This window comes from Micropterus salmoides, unplaced genomic scaffold, assembly GCF_014851395.1.
Source record: "Micropterus salmoides isolate LMB-PRFRI ecotype aquatic unplaced genomic scaffold, ASM1485139v1 Ms_hic_scaffold_1, whole genome shotgun sequence".
Classification (NCBI taxonomy): Eukaryota; Metazoa; Chordata; class Actinopteri; order Centrarchiformes; family Centrarchidae; genus Micropterus; species Micropterus salmoides.
The window spans coordinates 6,057,954-6,074,954 of NW_024040040.1; the positions used below are offsets into that span (position 1 = coordinate 6,057,954).

The 17,001-nt window shown below is 41.2% G+C and overlaps 1 protein-coding gene across 2 annotated transcripts in view; it reads right to left on the reverse strand.

Moving 5' to 3' along the window:
* Nucleotides 1-17,001, reverse strand: part of tmem198b (transmembrane protein 198b) — a 29,671-nt gene that overhangs the window by 7,123 nt on the left and 5,547 nt on the right. The window contains exon 1 of one of the 2 annotated variants that reach the window (XM_038715297.1): nt 11,023-11,710. The exons of the other annotated variant lie outside the window; for it this stretch is intronic. The gene's annotated coding sequence lies outside the window, so the exon portion shown is untranslated. Of the gene's footprint in view, nt 1-11,022; nt 11,711-17,001 lie in introns of those variants that run through there. 2 annotated transcript variants of the gene reach the window in all.

Below are 17,001 nucleotides of genomic sequence, written 5' to 3' on the forward strand. Positions count from 1 at the left end.
ACTTTCTTTCAATCCATCTAAACATTTATCCATCCAGTTTCTTTCCCTTCAGCCTGTTTCGGAGTGACCTTCTATTATTTGCATTATTATTACATCAATTATTATCATGTTGTAATTATCCATCTAGCCGTCATTTATCATTTCTAAGCTTTCTCATATTTCACACTACAAGCTTTTTCCTGCATTTTGTTCCTTTATGCAGCCTTTTTGTGGTTTATATGTTTATTTTTGTGCTCTATCTTATCCCTCTGTCTATAGTCCCTAAGTTGCCTCAGATTTCACATAGAAGCCGTTACTTTCCTTTTGTTTCCTTTCGTTCATCCTCATCTATATTGCAGTAATGTCCTTTGTTAACAGCACTTGTTAAATAAATTTGCCTCGACGTTGTCTTTCTTTGCACCCACTCCTTTTATTCAGTGTTCAGCACGGCGCCTCCTGAAGTCCCTGCTAAGTCTCACCTTGTCTTTCACCTCGTTTCCTGCTGCCTTCATCCTTTAAAAGCCTCTTCGTTTCCTCCCCGTCCTCCTTCACAACCTTCCTAACCATTCATCAGTCTGTTTCACACAGTACACACGAACAAAGAGCTTAACGTTTAACTCAACAGCAGTAATAAAGCAATGTAGGAATACGACTAATCCAAGAACATCCACGTAAACAAGAAACTATTTCTACTCAGAGAGGCACTGATACATGAACTCATACATGTCCTGTTTCCTCAAAAAAAAAACTGACTGATGTTAAAACTAAATTTGTAATCTGCACAAATTCATGATATTGATCGAGAAGTTGGTAAGTATACAGTACAACACAGTACATGATATTTTATTGGGTAATATTCAATATTCAATACCCACAAATATTCTATAATTCAGTTTCAGAAATGCTTTGACAATGAAATCTTTTTCACAAGTCGTCGAATTCCATAACAGTTCCAGCATTTTCTCAGGAAGAACTCAGGAAAATACTTAAACAAACACAATTGAACTTGACAAATGTGCAGTGCTAATGTAAATTATACAAACGCCTTTCTAGTCTTCTGACCACCAAAAACATTTCTGGCCCACTCAACCCCCGCCTGACATTTCTGTTATTTATATATACCACACCTACTTTTACGGTTCAAAAATGACACTAAAGGGCCTCCAACTGCTTTACAAACTGACGCCAAGGGGTCTTGACCATGTATCCATGTGTGACGCCTCAGGTAGTAACAACAGTTTAGGGGTTCAGTGCCACAAAGAGGAGGAGCCGGGGATCGAACCAACAACCTTCCGATTACTTCTAAGCCACAGCCACAATTGTTGCATTAAAAAGTGCATATGAAGTTAAATAAAACTGATGAGAGAAAAAAACAATTTGGGCTGGAGGAGGACGCCAATCCTTTCCTTTCCTCTTTCACTTCCTTCTCTTTTCACGCTCTGGCTGTTTTCGTTCCCTCCATCTCGGGGTAGATCAGTCCGAATGTGGAAGGTTTCTGGGTCAGAGGTACTTATGCAACTCCTGTCTGGGGAACTTTGCTTTGATATTCATGAGCTCCCTCCTCTCCTCTCCTCTCCTCTTTTGTTTCCTTCTCTCTCACATCCTACTTACTCTTCCTTCAGTACCTCTCCTCCTTTGCCCTACCTCACCTTCTGCTTCCATCTCTTAATCATCTGCTTGTTGTTGCTGGCTAACTCTGATGCCGCTCCTTCTCTTCCTCCCTTTCTTTTCTTGTCACTTATATTCCTCCCTCAGTTTCTAATTAATTACCTCCCTGAGGGTTGAGTGAATAAGAAGGGGTGAATAACTGCTTGTGTCACGCATGGGCGTTGAAACTGGTCTGGCATGTTTGACAACCTCTGACCTCTCTGTGGCGTGACTTGTTAATCGTGGCACTAAAAAGAATCTCAAAACAAGTCAAAACTTTTCTATAGTTCAAGGAGTTAAATGAAAAGATCTTTATAAATCCCATGTCTGTGTTTTAACGACAGAGCTGGGGTCAGGTTTTGGTTAGCTTAGCTTAGCATAACGACATCGAGCGGCAACAAACAGCTAGCCTGGCCCGGTCAAAAATACACCTACCACACCTCTGAAACGTACTTATCAACATGTTCTATCTTGTTTCTTTAATGAGTACACAAACAGAAATGCAAAAAGGACAGTTTGTGGTTTTAGGACGAATTATGTGGTGTAACTATTTCTTGGCAAACATTAGCCTGGAGCACTAATCGTCATCTGACAACCTGCTCTACAGTCTGATGTGCTGAGTCAGATCAATGAACTGTTATTCCTCAGAAAGCTGAAACTTTTTCTTGTAACCCTGAAGCTTTCAGTTTCAGTTTCAGTTTCATGTAAAAGATTTAGTTTTTCATGCACTCACATGCAAACTGATGGCATTTCTGAGTAGCCTGAAATGATTCACGCAGCAGAAAGAACAAAATGCAGCAAACGGTTTGCTTCACTTTGTCATTAAGCGTCCAACACAGCACACGTCATTGTGATAAATCAATTAGTCTATACATTCCATATGGCGTTTTTGTCGGTCGCCATTTTATTTTTTTTGTCCTGAAGAAGCTTCCACAGAATCATTGTGTTGCCTCTTCCCTTTTTTAACCATAAATAAGCATCTGGTGTTTTCTTTTTGAACCGCCATTTAAGTTATTTTATGTCCATAATAAAGATATGCACACAAAAATAGTTGATTTTAGTTTATTTTGTTGCCTTCTGTAGAGACTTTGATGTACTGACGTCAGGAGAGGGACACCGGCCTTCAACGATGGCCAGAGGTGGAATGTAATGAAGTTCATTTACTTACTGTACAAAGTTGAGGTACTTCTACTTTACCTGAGTCCTTTCTTTTAATGCCACTTTCTATTTATAGTCCATCTCAGAGGGAAATATTGTACTTATTACGTCTCTACAATTATTTAACAGATTAACTTTTTTTACATACAAAAAGCTTATAAAATATGATGTTTTGTTGTACATTACAACCCCGCAGTTAATAAAAGTGCCGCTAAAACGATTAGTTGACTGACAAAAAATTAATTTGCAGCTATTTACTAATATTTCATGCAAAAGCATTTCAAGGTTCCGGCTTCACAGATGTGTATATTTGCTGCTTTTCCTTTTAATTATTTTAATAATCCTCATTTAATTAGAAAAATTTCGAGGTTTGGACTGTGACTGAGTAACTGTGATAACATTTCTCCCTATTTTCAGAATTTTTACAAACAAACAATCAATCAATCGATTAACGGGGGAGATATTCAGCAGATTCATTTAAAATGAAAATAATTAGTTAAAAATGAGCTCCAGCAGTCACGGGGACATTTTACTGCACCAATAGTACCTTTACACATTTAAGTACATTTTCCTGATTATACTCACATAGTTTTAAAGTGACATTTCAATGCAGGACTTTTACAGTCTGGAAATAGTACTTTTACTTAAGTAAAGGATCTGAATACTTTTTCCACCACTGTCTATGGCTGAAAAACATTTTGTCTTCTTGTCCTCTTTAAATAAAGTGACTTTTTGAGCGTGACCTCATTTAAAAAAGTTATATTTAGTTCATATAATAACACACCAGCAGTGGAAACTACATGTTAGCTTAAAGGTGTGAGGCAGCAAATCAAACTGTATCAAGTTATGACTGGTAGCATTAAAATGTGCGTTGTTTTTGCAAAAATATTAAATATTTTGGGCAACACTAACAACAGAGGGCGAAATAAATGAATTCCACCTTACTGAAGACAAATGAGCGTGTTTTGTGTTTGTGGAGCACGAAGTGTGTGTTTGTGTGTTTGAGACAGAAGCATTTGCATTTGAATAGAGACATAATGGAAACATAATGGAAACAGTCAGTATGGCAAGAGGCTGATGAATGGTGCAATAAAGCCCCAAAAAATTTCTCTGGAACAAACTCTTACACACAAATCTCAAAGACACATAGAGACACACACACACACACAACATATTATTTTTACATTTTCATCCCCATTTTCATCCCGTCAACATGTCGTATTAATAATCATCTTTTGGCGGAGGATTAGCAGGTTGCTGCCGGGTGACCCAGCGTGTGTGTGTGTGTGTGTGTGTAGAAGCATTAAGCTGTTTTGTACTGCAGATCAAAAAACATGCAGTTTTTATGTTTGCTGACGGATCATCCTCTGGTGAAAAAAAATAAAATAAAAGCACAGAGACAAAATTAAACGTCCGAGGAGTTTTTTTCTTCCGCTGTCCGATTCCGCAACAACAGCAGCAACAACAACACTGTTCTCCTGCTCCTGCTCTGCTTCCTGTCTGCTGCCATGCTGACGGAGGGATGCTGACAGACAGCCTGCAGATGACCCTGGTCCGAAGTCTGACCAATGGATGAGCAGCTTTAACTCCCATAGCAACAGCATGAGAGCCAATCAGTGGCCCCCTTTGTTCCTTCTGAATGTGTTCACATACGTCACAGTGTGTGTTTGTGTGAGCGTTATAAAAGCTCTGCTTCTATAGAGACCCCCCAGTGTTACCAACACACACACACACACACACACACACACACACACACACACAGCATGTTTTCAAAAACATCTGAAGCACTAAATATAATAAATGCCTTTAATTTACCACAACAGTGTTTTTAAATTGCTTATTTTGTCTGTTAGGCTAAAAAACCTGAAGTATTGATTTTATGAAATTAAGAAAATCTTTGTATTTGTGGTAAATATAATTTTCTGTAATGGGTAAATGACTTGTGTCATCGTTTAGCTGATCATAAGCGCAGCTTTACATTAGCCATGTTTCCATCAGCTGGTTTGGAGCGAATAAACCAGGCTATGCAAAGAAGAGTTTCGTCAAAAGTTGAAGTGAAACATGGCTGTAATAAAGACGTAAAGGTTGCGAACCAGAAACAAAGCCAATCGCATGGACCCGAGGACCATGGATCTGAGAAAAGAGAGAGGTCCTTAGGAATGTGTTTCAAGCGGGCAAGTATGTATATAATGGGAATATCCGGGAAGACGGCGACAGCCCCCATTTTGTTTGCTCTTGTACTCGCGCACTGAGGCGCCGGGATTTGCAGCAAACAAAGGCAGGCTAGCATGTAAACGTGGCTGTGAACAATGCAGGTTGAAGTAAAGTTTTTAAGTAAAATTGGGATTGCTGATGTTCCACGAGGAAGGAAATGAATTCAATATGTTTGCGTTTTCGTGAGTAACACTGAATGTAAAAAGAAACTACAAAAACAGCTCGGTGCAAAGAATCTCGTCTCCATGTAATAAAATGTTTTTAGAAACGTTTGTGCAGTGAGCAGGCAGACAGATCAGTTGCCTTTAGAGACAATGAAGTGGAAAATTACAGCCTCTTTCCCCTCATTGCCTCAGTATCGACAGAATCCCTAAACACAAGAATCCATCTCTGATTTAAAGAAAAAGAAAAAAAGGTCAATAAGTTTATCAAAAGGTTCACTGAGTTTGTGGATATTTCAGAAAGACCCACACTGACACAGCCATTTCCAGTGCTGACATCATGAACGGCTGAAAAAGAGACAAAGCTGTTTCATGAATAAAGGAAACCATGTCTATTAATACACAGACCAGAACCACATTTACTTCTGCAGACCAGTTTCAAAAAGCAAAATCAGCTCAAAAACATCTTAAACATAGAAATGTTGGCTTCTTACGTTAAGAAAATCGACCTGTGTCATTTGTCTTTGAGCTGACTGCAGCGAATGCCCTGAAATGTTTCTCAAGGCTGATGTGTTCAAGTGCTGCTTGCTTGCTGGAAGTTCTGGCATCTAAGATTAAAGAGCGAGCTGCTAAGTGATGCATTCGTGAGCTATGTTGGGTCACAATCAAACCTAAAAGACTTTGAGAGCATTATTGTGAAAAGGATCGCGTGCATTTCGCGACATTTAAAGAGATTCAAGTTCCTACCAAAAGCAGCGTAACATACCACTGATGGCACAAGACTAAAGGGTCTGACACACCTACAGCATATGTAACACATCAAAAACACATCAAAAACACCAACTCGTATTGATTTTAAATGTATGCCCACACACAGAGGGTCAAGGTGCCTCAGAGAGTTACATCACTGTCCTACATCTCAATGCTGGTGCACACTGAAGCTCCTGAAAAGTAGCATGACCCCCCAGATATCCTTGTGATATCCTTACCATCGGTGGGGGGGAAAGGTAAAGTTTGTCCTGATGTTGGCGCCAGAGGAAAAGTCATACTGTTAATTTCAGCGAAAAGCAAACTGATGTTTTGACATCTCAGACTCGACATCGTTCCGTATTCACATCCGTGCATAAGCGAGTTCACACTGACAAGTACCTGGATAACTGTCAAAAAGTCCGGTGCGGAACGAAGGACACTTCTCGCCCTTAACGGTCGCCATCTTGGCTACATAGCAGAAGGAGAGGGACCGAAAACTTATTTTCAAACTTATGGAAATGGCGGCTGAGGAAACTGCAGCGGTTGCAATTGTAAAAGCAAAAGCACGTATATTTTTGTTTATTTTTAATCAAACTTAATTGAAGTAAAGTGAGCAAACAAGCCGGCAGATATGTTGGCGGGTGACAACTGCGGTCAAATGATGGTGATAATGATCCGCCCGGTTAAAATTCACCATTAAAAAGAAGAATAGGCAGTCAAATGTTTCCGGTGAGGGCATTACATCCATGATTGATTTGAGAATTTACATACTACGTAAGACGTATACACAGTGTGCTACTTGTTAATGTGCTAACAGTAGTATCGGAAATGTAATCCATCCAGTAGTTATCGAAACATTTCATTAATGACCAAATATGGTAACAAGACAAAAGTACAACATTTCTCTCCGTCAGAGAAAAGTCCCAATATGGAATCAGTCCAGGGAGCCACCAGCACTTCACATATGTCCTTCAAAAACATCTGCTTCTGTTATCTTGTCTTACAAGATTAAAAGAAAAATGTGTTTTCAGTAACATTAGCAGAGGCGGGCGACATGAGTCATTTTGCATCTATGCATCTTAATTAGCTTCGTCCCAGACAGAGAAACATCTGCAGAGATGAAACCGTGAAGCCTCTTGGTTTGACTCTTTATTCAGTTTGACCCAGTTTGTGTGTTTGATTAAATTTATTCTGTCTTCTTCGTCACCTCGATGACTTCTGAGCATCACATTCTAGTTTCTGTCCCTTGATCATTTCCCCAACACGCTCTAATTTCAGTTTCTGCTCAGTGCACTGAGGGCTGTGTACGTTTCATAACCCTGTGACTCATGAAATCTGTTCGTGATGCATTTATTTAAAATTATTTTTCTTCCAAATTCTCTTTTTGCCAGAGAAAGACCAACAACAACAGAATATCCTGCATGACTAAAGAGCAGGTTCAGCTAAGCAAAAACTCTCAAGTGCTTCTAATTCTGCTCACAAACGAGCCCCATTTGTTTACAAAGCTGTAATCACTAATGCACCAATATAACAAGACATTTCACAAGAGAAATTCTTTGAGTTCCTGTGAATTAAAAATGTGTTTTTTACATGTAAGTAAGATTTTAAAACTGCTGGAATATGCATCTTAATATGTTCTCTGTGTGTTTTTGTGCAGTGACTGACACTGTTAATCCCCTCAGGCGACGCCTCCTGGTCGCAGTCGGGGAGTAAGACGGCCGGGCGACGCTCGTCTGTCGTTCAGCTCCAGCCAGTAAGAAGGCAGAAAACTCATGTGACCTCATAAACCGGCATCTTGCCAGCCGCATGTTTACTACGCTCAGCTATGTTCGTCCGCTTGTATTAATCTGGTGCATCCGAGCGTTGGTCTGTTGGTGCGAGTGGTCGGGCAGTACAGTTGTAGGTAGTGATGAAACCAACTCTTCTTCATCATCACTTTAAATTTTAAATGTTGTGTATATTTTTCTGCTGTGTGCTTTCACTGGGGTAAATTTTCGAGATTGTGTCCGGCTCAACTTTGAACTCCTCCTGTCACGACCCCCCCGCCTCGTCACCTGCTGGGACATTGAGGTTTTTTTGAACCTTTGATGTGGATGAAATATGCCTGTTGTGTTTTGCTCTTATCCGTCTAATTGTTCCTTCCCTCTTTTCCTCTCCTCCTCCTGCATTCCTTCCCTTTCTTTCTCTCTCTCTCTCACCCTTCCCTGAAGTGGCCTGGGGGGCATAACTGATCTCTGGGTGGGGCGCCAATCCTCACCTGCTGCCGGTTCCACACCTGTTGCTGATCCGTACTCGAGCCTGCTACTTAAGGAGAGGCCAGAAATCCAGCCCTCGCCGGATCGTTAAGTCATACCCTGTATGTCTTCTATATACCGGCCCACCTGCCTTAGGAAGTCTTGCTTGTTCACTGTCAACCGAGCTAACTCACTTTTGTCCGGACCTGAGCCTCTACCAGCCTGCCAGGAATCCTGGAACTCCCAAACCTTAGATTCCAGTCTGCCTCAGCCAGCTCAAACCCCAAGACCTCAACCCTTATCCCCACTCCACCGTCCATCCAGGCTCCCTCCATTCACTCACTCTGCCCGTTAAGAATAAACCTGTTGAAACGAAGCTGCTGACTCGGCCTGAAACCTCCGGCCTTTTCTGGCACAGGTTTGGTGTTACTTTGGATGCTGCTTTAGCACTTCCTTGAGTGTTTAATTATTTTTGTTTAGGGTTGTGGTAAGGTTTAAAATGAAAGTGAATGTAAAGGTTTTTAACTTGTAGGATAACTCAGTTCAGATGCAGTTTACAGTGCTTAACCCTAGTTTAGCTGCTGTTACTAGACGACATTTTCCACTATGAATCCGGAGGATGTCACTGAAAAACAACAATTCTGCAGAGTTGAAAAACTTCACATAAGACCATCTGCATAATGCAACAAGTGTCTCAACTGTTGTTGATGTGTCACGCAACAGATTTCCCCAACAGAAAAATTACAACATAACTGTGTGTGTCACAGTCGTGACTGACGCCAAAGCCTCAACGCCGGTGAGTAACAGCAGAACACGGGGTGATATGACACAACCAACCAGCCAGCGTGACTGTTCCTGGACCCGCCGCCGTGTGAGGATCCAGATCGGCCAAAAATAAGCCGGTCCAACTTCAGCCACGTGAATTTATGTGAATGGCACCTGTGTAGATTCGCTTATGTGCAGCCAGGAGAGGCATGTTCCTGCCTGAAGACTACAAAAGGGGACAGAGAGGACAACAAACAATAACGAACAACTCAGAAGAAGAGAGGAGCTTCTGAGATTTCATTTCAGCTAAAGATGGACAGGATTAAGGAAAGAAGGAAGCAAAGAAGAATGTAAATCGGGAAGGGCAGAAATCAGGAGGAAAACTAATTAAATATAACATTCAAAGAAGGAAAGAGAAAGAAACAAGAGCTCCTGCTATCAGATAACTTATTGGGGTAAAATAATATTAACCGAAGTGAAAGAAAAGCAGAAAGTCTACCAAAAGGGAAATACTCAAGCGAAGCAAAAATGCCTTTAAAAAGTATTTAGTTACTCACTCCCCACTTTAACTGCAAAGTATCAAACTAAATGTGAGACCTCTGAAACCCATAGAAATAAACCATTTAAATATAAAAGCAATACCAACATAAGGCAGATTGTTTTTATAGAAAACACATACCTCTGTAACCTCAAAAACATGTTTAACACAAAAAGCTTTGAGTTCCGAGACATTCAGTCAGATTTTACACTCTGTTCTTACTCCTAAACCCCGCACATACAGACAGGGAGTGAAGAAAATGGCTGTTCCTCCTTTATGCTCGCTTTTATCTGATGGCGGTTTGATGTAAAAGTGATAAGAGAAAGGCAAAACATGAAAGGCAGAGGTAAAGCTAAAGAGAAGGGAGAGTGAGAAAAAAAACACCAGTGGCCTTCCCACCATGTTGTGTTACGTAACTGCCTCATAATGCATTACTCACTGCGCTTCAGCTCCTTTCCAAATCACTTCACACTGGCAACGGTTCCCCTGATACAAAACTCCCCACGTTCGGTGCAGGTGCAACGTTGGAGAAATAATCTGTTCACTCATAAAAACATAAGGACTGTTCAAGACTTGTTCGAGGTTTTTTCCATCGTCAATTAATCCCACAATTATTTCCTCAGTCAACCATTTAGTGGATAAAATCTTTGAAAGAAGCTGCACATGTCGATCCGAACCATAGCGTCTTCTTTAGTCTGAAAACTATGAGCATGGCAGTTTATCAGTATCACAGTGTCGTGTGCGTGTAAAACCCCATAAAGTATTAGCATATAATTGATGTAAATGATCTTCAAATCAAATTGCTGTTACAGACAGAAACACTAAATTTCACATTGGCTTGGAAGCATTCATTTTGGCAACAGACTGACATCACCACTGGTGCTGAAATGAGTAGTTGATGAATTAATTAGATGGCTGACAGAAAACCAGTTAGCATAACTAATTTTCAAATATTCTCTACTTTAAGCTTCTTAACATTGAGGTGTTGCTACTTTCTTTAGCTTATGTGCTAAATATCTTTGGGTTTTTGGACGGTGCGTCCATTTTAAGACGTCACCTTTGACTTTAGGAAATGCTGAACCATTTTGTGATATTTTATAGGCCCTGAAATTGATTTAGAAACTCTAACAACAAAAACAATTTTTAGCTGCAGCCCTACATTCCTGAATGACAAATTAAGTTTGAGAAAATATTTAAATGTATTCACAATAATTGAGAGCTGAATGTAAGCATCTCGTTTAGTCTCGCACAAGAAGATTCTTCATTTACTTTGAGAGAGGTTTGTTATGTTGCTAAGCAAAATCACATAAAATAAATATTACATTAATCAAAATGGGTTTTACAGCAAAGAATGACGCCTCACATCAAATAAAACTTTTCAAATGTAAAACAGAAAAACATTAATTAACAGAATTCTGAAAACAACAAGACTAAACTGAAAGCCGATAATCAATAATACTGAGTTATTGTCCAGCAACAGTTTACATCACTACAGTATCCTAAAAACTTAAAGTGCAATCTGAACTTGAACCCCAACAGGTTTGGAGTTAAATCTGCTCCGCTCTCCATCACTGACCTGAGAAATGTGCCGGTCTGACCGAGCCCGCATCACGTCCCGGTCCGCAGCCTCTCCTCCCTCTTCACGGTAGTTTAATGAGAAAAAGAGCAGGAGCACATGAAGCAGACGGATCTATCTCTGTCTCTCAGCGCTGTTCATGAGCCGTCCAAGGTAACAGGCTGCTGGGTGAGCTGCCAAAAACTGGCCCGTTCATGACGAGCGCAGAGCGAGCTGCCAGCGTTCCTGCCCGCTTGTGGTGTGTGTGACCGAGTGTGTCACCGGTTTACATGTCAGCTTCCGGGGAGAGAGGTTGTAGTCGTCAATCGCCTTGCCGATAACCTGGAACGCCATCCCTCTGCACATGTCAGTCAATACTGGCCGGGTTTCAGTGGAAACGTGACTGTTTGAGGATCACTGTGTTTGTTTGTGTGTCATCACGTGTCGACAACAGGCAGGTCAGATTGGTTTAGGACATGACAGATCCAAGAACAGCAGCATGACAGTGCTGAAGACAGTGTTTTCCAGGGAAGGATGGAAATTCCCAAATAAAAGAGGTCAGTCTTTCCAGATCATTAATGTGGGAAATGATTAAGCAAACTGGATTTATACAACAGGTAGGGTTGGGTATCGAGAACCGTTTCCAAATTTCCAAGAACCGTAGATTTGATAAGACCCCTGCGTTTGGATTCTGTTTATTGGTTCCCAACTTTCCGCATATTTCAGCTCCCGACTGAACAGCAGAGAGCATTTTACAGTGCATGAAAGTGTCCCTTATCCAGGGGCGTCACTTTGTGTTGAAAAGTGGGGACATAGGGGCTCAGAATAGGGGGGTGAAGAGACACTTGAGAGAAGCTTGAGAGACATCAGGATATGCGATATTAAGGTTACGAAACGAAAAGATCCTTAAACAGTGTTCAAGGAAAGAAATCCTCAATGCCGAAGATATATGAGTGGTGAGTCTAGGAGGACCACACCCAGGAAATTTTGAGCATTAAACTTCATTTCCTGCATCCTGGCAAGAGTTTCTGCACCAATTTATAGTGGAAATGTTTTTATTTATGTAAAAGGGAACACAAAATTCAGGTAGCAGGTGGCATTTTAATATATAGAAATATAATAGAATATAAGTCAGTGCAGCTCTCAGGCAGTCTGTGCTGCTTTCAGATCTGTTTCTCCTTTAGATCAACTTTTCTCACGTAATATCATCCCAAAGTTTGGCTTAGCTTCACTAAAAAAAACAAGAACAACACAACAAAATGCAACAGCTGCAGAAAGGAGGTTTGGTGCGAGGGAGGAAGCAGCTCCAACATGACAAAGCGTTTCCTTCAACACGGCGTGAATCTGAAGGAACGTGCCGTGTTCAACGTGTCGCACTCTCCCAGCTACACTGACAGTAGCAACGTCTCAGGTACAAAACACAGGTGAGCTGACGTTCACCTTTCATACTGAAGGGAAAGCAACGATGTCTACAAATGAGTCAATATGTATTTTTCTTAGAGACCCCGGAGACGCCGCTCTAGGACAGACGGCCGTATAGGTCGAAGATGCAGCAGTTTATTTCATATTTACGTTAGGCTGCGACCTCTAGTGGCAGAAGAAGTCAGAGAGCAACAAAGTCTGTGTCTTTTTTCCCAAACCTTACCAAACCACCACAACAGTTTCACAACGTTAACCACGTGTTACGTGACTTACATAACACACTGAAGGTACGCCTGTTGCTGGACTGAAACTCGCCAACGCTTGTACATCAATCAGTCCATTTTGTCCTTTATGTATGAGGACGTGTTGGAATAATTTGACATTTTGGGACAAAAGGCTCATCCGGTTTCTTGCAGACAGTTAGATAAGAAGATTCATATCGTTCTTACATCTGAACGGTAAACTGGAGCCGGCAGCTAGTTAGCTTAGCTTAGCATAAAGACTGGAAACAGCGGAAACAGCCTGGCTCTGTCCAAAGGTAACAAACTCAACCTACCAGCACGCACGTTATATCTGGTTGGTTTATTCAATAAGCTCTTCACGGTGGTTTAACTCAAAAATAAAAATGACACTGGCTTGCCGTTTCCAGTCTTTATGCTAAGCTAAGCTAATTAGTGTAAGAATATTTTCCAAAATGTAAAACTATTGCTTTTTCTACTTCTTGTAGGGTACATTTCCTTTCTTACTAAGAAATAAGAAATGCTGAGTCACCATGTAACCTTTTTTATTTAATTCAAATGTCAAACTAGCCCGCCTAAGTCCAGGAAAAGCACAACATCAACAAAGAGAGAAAGGTGATTGTGATGATCAGATGATGAAGGTGTCAATCTCAATTTCTTTTCTGAAACCAAAGCCCTCGGATGACTGGAAGATGGTGACTCACATGACTTTTCTAACAGGACAAGAACGACATTACGTGACTTGCGCAGATGAATATTATTTCGCAGCTGTCGACGGCTCTCACCCACAAAAAAAAACCCACCCGCACGACTCAGAGAGATTAGGCACGATCGCCTGCGCCAAGAGGCCGAGGCGTTCTCACACCTCCTCAGACACAGAGCAGGTTACATAAGGCTGAGGGTGAATGAGCTGCTCCAGTTATAAAACCACATGTAGCTCCTGCCGTCTCCTCTGATTGAAGAGAATGTGAAGAATCTGCTGATGGGGGATCGAGGAGGAGGAGGAGGTGGAGGAAGAGGAGAAGGAGGAGGAGGACACAGAGGTCTTTGTTCATGTCTGTTTTCACCCTGACAGACAGCTGAGAGGGCAGCAGCGAACACGTGCCTCTAGACAAACTATTTTAAAAAAAAATACTGACACTTCACAAGTTCCCAAAGCTCAAGGTAAACCTGAAGATATTCACTTTATGAAGATATAAAACTGCAAATCCTCACATTTGAAAAGCTGGAGTATAACGGTGAATATGGTCTTTTTGCTTGTCTCAAATCTCTTATTCCTATCAGTAAGCACTGACTTTGTGATTTACAGGTCAAATGACATCTAAATTTAATAACATTTTGTTGAAAAGTTAACGTTTCTTGGACGTGTAGTTAACATATAGCCGTAGTTTCTTGCAAAGCCACGCAGCTCGAATGCATAGTCATTAGGTCTCTGCAGTTAAAGGTCTTGTCTCAGGTTTGTAAACAAACATATCAAAATGCTCAAATACTATTTAATGGTCTCCACGTAGTCCTGAAAGACTTGTAGACCCACACTCGGCTGTCTTCACCCCAGCATTAGTGCATCAAAAAAAGCTGAACCTGGCTGAACCTTTGCCACAAACAATGCAACGTTATCGGGCAACGCACTGCCAATGTGCAAATTAAAATTCCTGGAACAATGTTCCTTTGTAACACGAGCAGCGTAATTCTGCTGTTCACATGGCAATTATTGGAGATTAAATGACACCATGGTAACTTTCCACAGTCCTTCATCATAGTATTATTAAACTACTCTGCAGCATTTTGGCATCTAATAAACCTTTTTGTTTGTTTGTTTTCAACTCTTTTTGGTGTGAACACCGGGCAGAGGCCTTTAAAGTGGCGCTGTAATGTGTTTCGAACTGGACTTCCATAAGGTTGGAGGGACTCACAAGAGACCGATGTTAAAAATAATGGATAAAATTGAGGCAGCAGAAGCCGAGATCTCCTTACTTTTAGTCTCTAGGATGGGTCAAGCTTCCAAACCACTGTATCCTACATTTCCCATAATGCAACTCGACAGGGTTAATATTTCAGCCTCCGGAGCCACACAAGTGTTTTCCCATGAGCTCAGGACTCCTCGTGACATCTCAGATTTACCCAGAGGTAAAAATCACTCCATATGTTTTCATCTCTTCACTCATTTGCCAAATTGTGTGTTAGACTTAACAAAGATAAAAAGCTCTGGCAGTTTAATCGTGATCACTTGACATCGGCCTCTGCTGCATCTGAGCGGCGCTGATAATCCTCGTGTCCGTGTGATCCGTTCCCCGCAGATTCAAAGATAATGAGATTCGACTGACTGCTGTGCTGCCGGAGGCGAGGTCAGGCGAGCTCTGCATGAACAGCAGGCTCACCCGGGTCTCTCACCAACACTTCCTGTCCTTTCTGACCATCAGTCCTGCAGCAGCATTTTTGAAGACCTCAAGAACTAAATACATTCTTACATAACCGCCTCCCTCCTACGATAAAGGCTTCTCCTTTTCACACCGTCTTAATCCCGCTGCTCAGTATGACTGCTCACCCCTCAATCAGCTCGCTGTTTTGCCCGTCCGCCGGCGCCCTGAGGGAGCCGCTCAGGAATATCAATGATGTTTGTTCCCGCGGAGGAGAAACCAAACGCAGGGTTACAGCTTGAATGTTGGCAGATTCACACAGTAGGAAGAAACAGCTGCTGGAAAAACCTATTACCTCAGTTTTTCTCTTTCTTTTAGTTGTGATGACAGAAAATCTGTGAAGTTTTACATCAGAGATGAAGAAAGAAGATGCTTGTGAATGTGACTGTGGATCTGCAGGATTTAGCTTTTTCTTTAAACTATAGTTGCCATCACTTAACAGAAAGGACACCCCCGTGATATCAGGCCTTCATGTGATTTCTGTGTGATTTGTGGCTTCAGGAGAGAGAAGCGCAAGTTCTTAAATGCACTCATTCTGTGATTTAGGTGGACAAAACAGCTTTTTCCCCCAACAGAACGAGAGCAGTTGCAAAAAAGGAAAAGAAACCACCCTCTGTTGAAAATGTTTTTTCTCCCCTTCAGTTTAGAAACACACATTTTGGTGTCAGGTGCAAACAATAATTGGGCGGCAGGTCTTGACAAGATGAATTTGGTGCAGCTTACTTTGCTAAATGTGAAACAAAAAAGCAGATTTTAGTTACAGCTTCATTGTTGTTTAGTTGATCAAAAGAAAAAATGATCAACTGTTTGATGGTTCAAGGCTCTCAAATGTGAGAATTCTACTTTTCTTGATCTGCTATTATAGTAAGTTGAATATCTTTGGGTTTTGGTCTGTTGGTCGGACAAAAGTAAATGATTAAAGATGTCACCTTGCGCCCTTTAGGTAACAATTATTCATTAGTTACCCCCTAATTTTCCTTGCGCTCCAAATTTGCAGCCTTGCTAGGGAAATTAAATGATTAGTCTAAAATTAAAGATGTGAGGAAATCACAATAAAAGATTAAGTTTAAAGATCAGTCTCCTTCAAAAGAAGTTAAAAGTCATTTCATTTCATTTGTCTGAGTGTTCGTCTTCAGTGTGTTTGCCTGATAGGCAGCTGTCTCCCCAGTCATACTCTGTAAAGGCGCACCCCTTTGCCAAAATTTGGCTCTCAAGAAAATCTCTGGGTGAGATCACAATCTTTGAGCTTGATTAATAACATTCAGGCTCGCAGGTTCGTCCGTTTGAGTTGTGAAAGGACATGAAAACGCTGAGCTGAGTCGTATCACACCTGGACTGAGGTGATAATGTCACTGTCAAAAATAAACAACAGACATTTCCCCTGACTTCTGGCTCATTAGAAAACCCAAATGAAGCCTATCAATGTCTGCAATAACATTTAATTACACTTAGACACGTGCAGGAATAACCCATGATCCTCTCTGCTCGACCTTACATGTCACCTCCAGTAACAGTGATCACACAGCGGGACGGTCGATGCCACTCGGAGGGTTTCCAACGTGAGGAGCTGCAATCAGCACCGGTCATTTCTAGCTTCAAAGCTTCAGCCGCAGACAATGATGAACCACCGAGCAGCAGAATTTGTGCACTGCAATTTCAATTTTCTTGCATAAATCCGTTTGACCTCTGTGCTGAGGTATCGTTGTAACTTTTATTTGTACCTTAAGAGAAATAACCCGCACCATGTCATGCTGAATTGATTAGACGATAAACTGCTTGTGAGGTAAAACGTAACAAACATTCTCTGGTTCGCGCTTCTCCAAGGTCACGTTAAACTGACTATCTTTAACTGTTAGTAGGAAAAATATAACTATCTGAAGATGTCATGGACTGTTTCGCTATTTACTGATAGTTTAGACCAA